The sequence below is a fragment of the Capra hircus genome, chromosome 2 (assembly GCF_001704415.2).
Source record: "Capra hircus breed San Clemente chromosome 2, ASM170441v1, whole genome shotgun sequence".
Taxonomy (NCBI): Eukaryota; Metazoa; Chordata; class Mammalia; order Artiodactyla; family Bovidae; genus Capra; species Capra hircus.
In genome coordinates, this window is record NC_030809.1 from 111,980,711 (window position 1) to 111,986,987 (window position 6,277).

General features: G+C 45.8%; 1 non-coding gene across 1 annotated transcript; it reads left to right on the forward strand.

Annotated features, from left to right (window-relative positions):
* On the forward strand, positions 283-354 carry TRNAG-CCC. Its single transcript has one exon. It is a non-coding gene; the product is annotated as a tRNA-Gly (tRNA).

Here is a 6,277-nt window from a genome sequence, read left to right on the forward strand (position 1 = left end):
CAATCTAGGTTTAAAAGCCAGCATGTAACTCACTTTAATACTGTTAAAAGCTCAGAGGAGAGAGCTGTTATACTCCCAATCTCCTTTTTATATGCTACAGTAGTTCAGACACCTGGAAGAATAACAGTGCTGTTTCTTTCTGTGAGTGTAGGCTTAAATTGTGAAGCGCCTCCAAGAGTTTCACATTTGGTACTTTTAGAATGTTTTCCCCTCACTCTGGGTTCTTCGTGAACAGAGAGATTCATGAAGAGATTTTTTCCGTAAGGAGGCAGCGTGGGGATTTCCCTGGTGGTCCAGTGGCTAAGACTCTGCATTCCCAATGCAGGGACCTGGGTTCAATCCCTGGTCAGGGAACTAGATCCCACATGCCACAGCTAAGAGCCAGCACAACCAAATAAATACATGAATATTTGTAAGAAAGGAGGCAGCATGATGTAATAGTTTAAAATGTGGGTTGTAGCTCCTGGGCATATACCTGGAGAAGAACATGCTCTGAAAGGATGCAAGCATCCCAGTGTTCATTGTAGCACTGTTTACAAGAGTCAAGATGCAGAAATAGCCTAGCTGTCCTTTGACAGAAGAATGGATAAAGAAGACGTGGTGTCTATGTACAGTGGAAGAGTAGTCATTAAAAAGAATGAGATAATGCCATTTGCAGCAACATGCTATTATTGAATGAAGTGAAGTGAAGTGAAGTCACTCAATCATGTCCAACTCTTTGCAACCCCATGGACGGTAGCCTACCAGGCTCTGCGGTCTATGGGATTTTCCAGACAAGAATACTGGAGTGGGTTGCCATTTCCTTCTCCAGGGGATCTTCCCAACCCAGGGATCGAACCCGGGTCTCCTGCATTGCAGACAGACGCTTTACCGTCTGAGCCAGAATGAAGTGTCAGATAAAGAAAGAGAAATATCAAATGTGGAATCTAAAAAAAATAATACAAATGAACTTATTTACAAAATAGAAACAAATTTGCAGTCTTAAAGAAAGAACTTATGGTTACCAGAGGGGAAGTGTTGGGGGAAGGGATAGTTAGGGAGTTTGGGATTGATATGTACACACTGCTGTATTTAAAATAGATAATCAACAATGATCTACTTGTATAGCACAGGGAACTCTGCCAGTATTCTGTAACAACATAGTTGGGAAAAGAATTTAAAAATGAATCAGTTCAGTTCAGTTCAGTTGCTCAGTTGCGTCCGACTCTTTACGACCCCATGGACAGCAGCATGGCAGGCTTCCCTGTCCGTTACCAACTCCCGGAGCTTGCTCAAACGCATGTCCATCGAGTTGGTGAAGCCATCCAACCACCTCACTTCTGCCATCTCCTTCTCCTCCTGCCTTCAATCTTTCCCAGCATTAGGGTCTTTTCCAGTGAATCAGTTCTTCGCATCAGGTGGCCAAAGTATTGGCGCTTCAGTTTCAGCATCAGTCCTTCCATTGAATGTTCAGGACTGATTTCCTTTAAGAATAGATACATGTATATGTATAACTGAGTCACTCTGTCTACAGTTGAAACTACCACAACATCGTTTGTCAGCTTTACTCCAACATGCAAATAAAAGTTTCTTAAAAACGTGTGGGCTGTAGGACCTGACCACCTGGCTTCAGACATAACCATTACCACCTCTGAAAGGTGGGGAAAATAACCCCTTACCTTTATGGGCTGCCATGATCATGGCGTTAATAGGCGTGAAGGTGCAGAAGAATGGCTGGCATGCCCTAAGCGCTGGATAGGCACAGGCTATTGCTGTGTACATGTGGCACTGTCTGCAGAACCTAGAGATCTGGCTCACCTTCTTAATCTTACAAATGAGAACATGGGGCCCTAGAGAGGTTCAGGATCTGTCTGCTGCATGTCCTGAGCTGGGGACCCTTCCTTGTCCTCCTGGGGGCAGCTTTGTGCTGGGTCAGGCCCCACATGCTCCATTTCACACACATACGCTCCGGGGCTCAGGTAAGGGTCAATGGTGAGAAGAGAATCAGAGACTGATTCAGGTCCTGACTTTTCTCTGTACATTAGTGTCTCCCCTCACTCCTGCTCCCAAAGTTATTTTCACCTTTTCACCCCTGACCAGGCACATATAGTCTAGAGTGTTGCTGGAAAGTGAGACAGTCTGTGACATCTGAGAGAGCAGAGCCCCTACCTCAGCTGCTGTTCACAGCAGAACAGTTTGAAGTGACTACAGTTGAAGCTACTCCTTCCCCAGGGTTTTGGTAATTCCTCCTGCCAATTATAGCACTTTGCTAAGATTAACTAATTAATCCTCACCATATACCCGAGAGACGAAATTAAAGCTCATTCTTTCACACGTGTAAAGTACCTTTCATCTGAGGATTACTAACACTGATGCATTTGTCTCCCATGGCGACATTGCAAGTTTCGGGGATAAAAAGGAAAATCATTACCATTTTAAGGACTGGGAACAAAGGAAATTCCCCCTCCAGGACCCAGAGGAGGAGGGAGGGTCACTGAACAGGTCTGTGGTAGCAGGGTGAGCATTGGAGGGCACCTGTGTTCCTGGGGGGTCTGAAAGGGAACTCCTAGTGGGGCTATGACCCCATCTGGTCACCGCTCTTCACGGTTCTTCATTGTTCTCAGTTCCCCAGGGACCATGTCTGAGCTGAGGGATGAGAGAAGATTCCACTAGGCGGTTCAAAACTGCGTTTGGCTTTCTAAGCAACCTCCCACTTTCCCCCATCCTGTCTCCAAAATGCTGGTTCCTCCTCACCTCTATTTGCCAACATTTTATTTGTGATTGAGAAGAAATGGAGCCAGTGAGGAGAGAACCAGAAAAAAAAAATTACAAATCAAGGACCTCAAAGGGGACGGGGAATTAGGCGAGTGGGAGAGAGAGGTCAGTCAGTCTGCCAGGGCTCTGGAAACAGCGTTTGGAGTAAAAGGGAAAAGTGGCCTGCACCACGTGACCTGATGAAAGATTTGCTACCATTTCTTTGTAACTCCTTTGGCAGTTTTTTTACTTGCCTTGGCGACACAGCCTGAGCTGCAGGCAGGCCTGGAAAATGTATCATCCTGCCTTATGCTGCCGGTGCTCCATACAGGGGAGGGTCTCAGAGATGATGAGGGAGACACAAGTGGTCGCTTTAGAGACACCCCACCCATACAGGCCAAGCAGTTGCATTTCTTCTAAACCTCAGATTATTGGTTCAGACAACTCTTCTGGAAGCCATTGACTGGTTTCCCTGCCTGATGACAGCTGTGACTGGAGCTCGTAGCTCTGGACCGGCAGGATCTAGTGACCCGAGGTTGCTGTAGCTCCTTTCAGGCCTCTGAGGGGCGGGGGTGTCAGAAGGAAAGGCTCTTGCTTCTACATCCAAGAAGAGGTGATGAGCAAGAACTTAACATTTGCAGAGATTTAAAAGCAACTCTGATAGGTGCATGACCTGTGAACATATAAGGCTAGACAGTGGGTGGATAGCTCTTGCTGGCCAGCCCAGCATCCCTTTCTCTAGGAAACTGACTTTTCCTTAATCATTGCATTCTGGTGGGGCTGTCAATCACAACACTGCCCCATCTTTCCAATCCCTTTCATCCCTCAATGCCAGGGTTGGGCATATAGCCTCTAGCTAGGCCTCTGGACTCTTTATGCTGGACAGTTGAATCTCTTGGGGAGACTCCCTGGGGGAGAAAGATGTTGAAACCATGTAAAGAGAAGGGCGGTGGCTTCTTGTTACCTGATCCCCAGGATGGCTCAAAGCTTGGCTGTTCAGCTCTTCTTTCCATCTTGTGAGCTATTTTGGGTTCCTTTCTGTAAAGTTGTCTTTATGTTAGCTGGAGTCTACAAAAGAAGCCTAAATTATAGCCCCCCCCCAACCCCCCCCCGCTCAGGTCTTCTCACTCCAGGTCAGTGACTTTTCAGCATACCAAGTAAATGCAGAATTGCAAAGCACCTTTAAGGAGAGACAGTGAGCTGAGAAGGAGCATTGCTGGCAGTTAAGCGTCTCTCTAAGCCCAGCAGGCTGTGCTTCTTTCCCCATAGTGTCCATCGGGATCCATCCGTGGGGATGCACTGCACATTTAACTGCAGTCCTGGAGCTGGCACACACCTGCATTCGCCCGCAGCCAGCCTCTTTCAGATTTTGTTCTTGCTCTATTTTTGTGGGATGTGTCTTTGCTGGTCGGCTGATGCTTGAGTGTATTTGGCTATGGGTCAGTCTCTGTGTTTGCTAGACTCTACTGATCTGGCAGATGATCAGAAGTAGCTGATGTGGTTCAGACAGAGAAGTAAAAATATAGTAGCTAGTAAATTTGTGGCAAGTGGAAGACATCTTTTCAGGAGAATATGTATGCTAAAACGTACAATCCAGCATTTTACTACTTCATAGCAACGCCAATCCCAGATTCTATACTCATGGAAACATATGTGCTATGCTGTGCCAAGTCGCTTCAGCAGTGTCTGACTCTTTTCAACCCTATGGACTGTAGGTCGCCAGGCTCCTCTGTCCATGGGATTCTCCAGGCAAGAATACTGGAGTGGGTAGCCATTTCCTTCTTCAGGAGATCTTCCTGACCCAGGGATTGAACCCACATCTCTTAAGTCTCCTGTATTGGCAGGCAGATTCTTTACCACTGAGCCACCAAGAAAGCCCTTTCCCACTGCCCTTAGGAAACTAGCATTCTGAATTTTGTGTTGATCCTTCCAGGCATTCTTTTCTATTTCCATCACAAATTTGTGTATTCCTATCATGGCATCCAGTCCCATCACTTCATGGGAAATAGATGGGGAAACAGTAGAAACAGTGTCAGACTTTATTTTGGGGGGCTCCAAAATCACTGCAGATGGTGATTGCAGCCATGAAATTAAAAGACGCTTACTCCTTGGAAGAAAAGTTATGACCAACCTAGATAGTATATTCAAAACCAGAGACATTACTTTGCTGACTAAGGTCTGTCTAGTCAAGGCTATGGTTTTTCCAGTGGTCATGTATGGATGTGAGAGTTGGACTGTGAAGAAGGCTGAGCGCCGAAGAATTGATGCTTTTGAACTGTGGTGTTGGAGAAGACTCTTGAGAGTCCCTTGGACTGCAAGGAGATCCAACCAGTCCATTCTGAAGGAGATCAGCCCTGGGATTTCTTTGGAAGGAATGATGCTAAAGCTGAAACTCCAGTACTTTGGCCACCTCATGCAAAGAGTTGACTCATTGGAAAAGACTCTGATACTGGGAGGGATTGGGGGCAGGAGGAGAAGGGGACAACCCAGGATGAGATGGCTAGATGGCATCACTGACTCCATGGACGTGAATCTGAGTGAACTCCAGGAGTTGGTGATGGACAGGGAGGCCTGGCGTGCTGCGATTCATGGGGTCTCAAAGAATCGGACACGACTGAGCGACTGAACTGAACTGAAACAAAATATGGAGTTGTTGGACATATTCTCAAGCTTTATGTGTAGCATCGTCCTGTGTGATTCTTTTGCAACCTTCTCTTTTTGTTCAGTTATATTTGTGAGATCCATCTATATTAACCTGCATGGCTCTAATTATTTTTAGTGACTATAAAGCATCCCACTGTGTTAGCACATCACAGTTTGTTTATTCTTTTTCCAGTTTACGAGCGTTCAGCTTGCTTGTAATATTTTTATTTTGCTTCTGCACACAGTGTTGTTATGAGTGTCCTTGCACAGCCTCCTTGTGCCCAGGTGCAAGAGTTTTTCCAGCATACCAGTCTAAAGGTGGAATGGTTAGGTCATATGATATGTACACTTTGACTTTTCTCAATAGCATCAGATTGTCTAAAACAGCTGCACTAATTCATACAACTTCCAACAGTGGTTGAGTTCCCTTGCTCTGAATTCTAGTGTTGCAGATTAAAAATTTCATGCAAAGCTGATGGATGTGAAATGGTATCTGTGGTTTTAATTTGCCTTTCCCTAATTACTGATGCTCTTGAACTGTGGTACTAGAGAAGATTCTTGAGAGTCCCTTGGACAGCAAGGAGATCAAACCAGTCAATCCTAAAGGAAACCAACCCTAAATATTCATTGGAGGAACTGATGCTGAAGCTGAAGGTCCAATACGTTGGCCAGCTGTTGTGAAGAGCTGACTCACTGGAAAAGACCCTGATGCTGGGAAAGATGAAGGCAGGAGGAGAAGGGGGTGACAAAGGATAAGATGGTTGGATGGCATCACCGATTCAATGGACATGAGTTTGAGCAAGCTCCAAGGGGTAGTGAAGGACAGGGAAGCCTGGTGTGCTGCAGTTGAGGGGGTCACAAAGAGTTGGATAGGACTTAGTGAATAAACAACAACAACAAT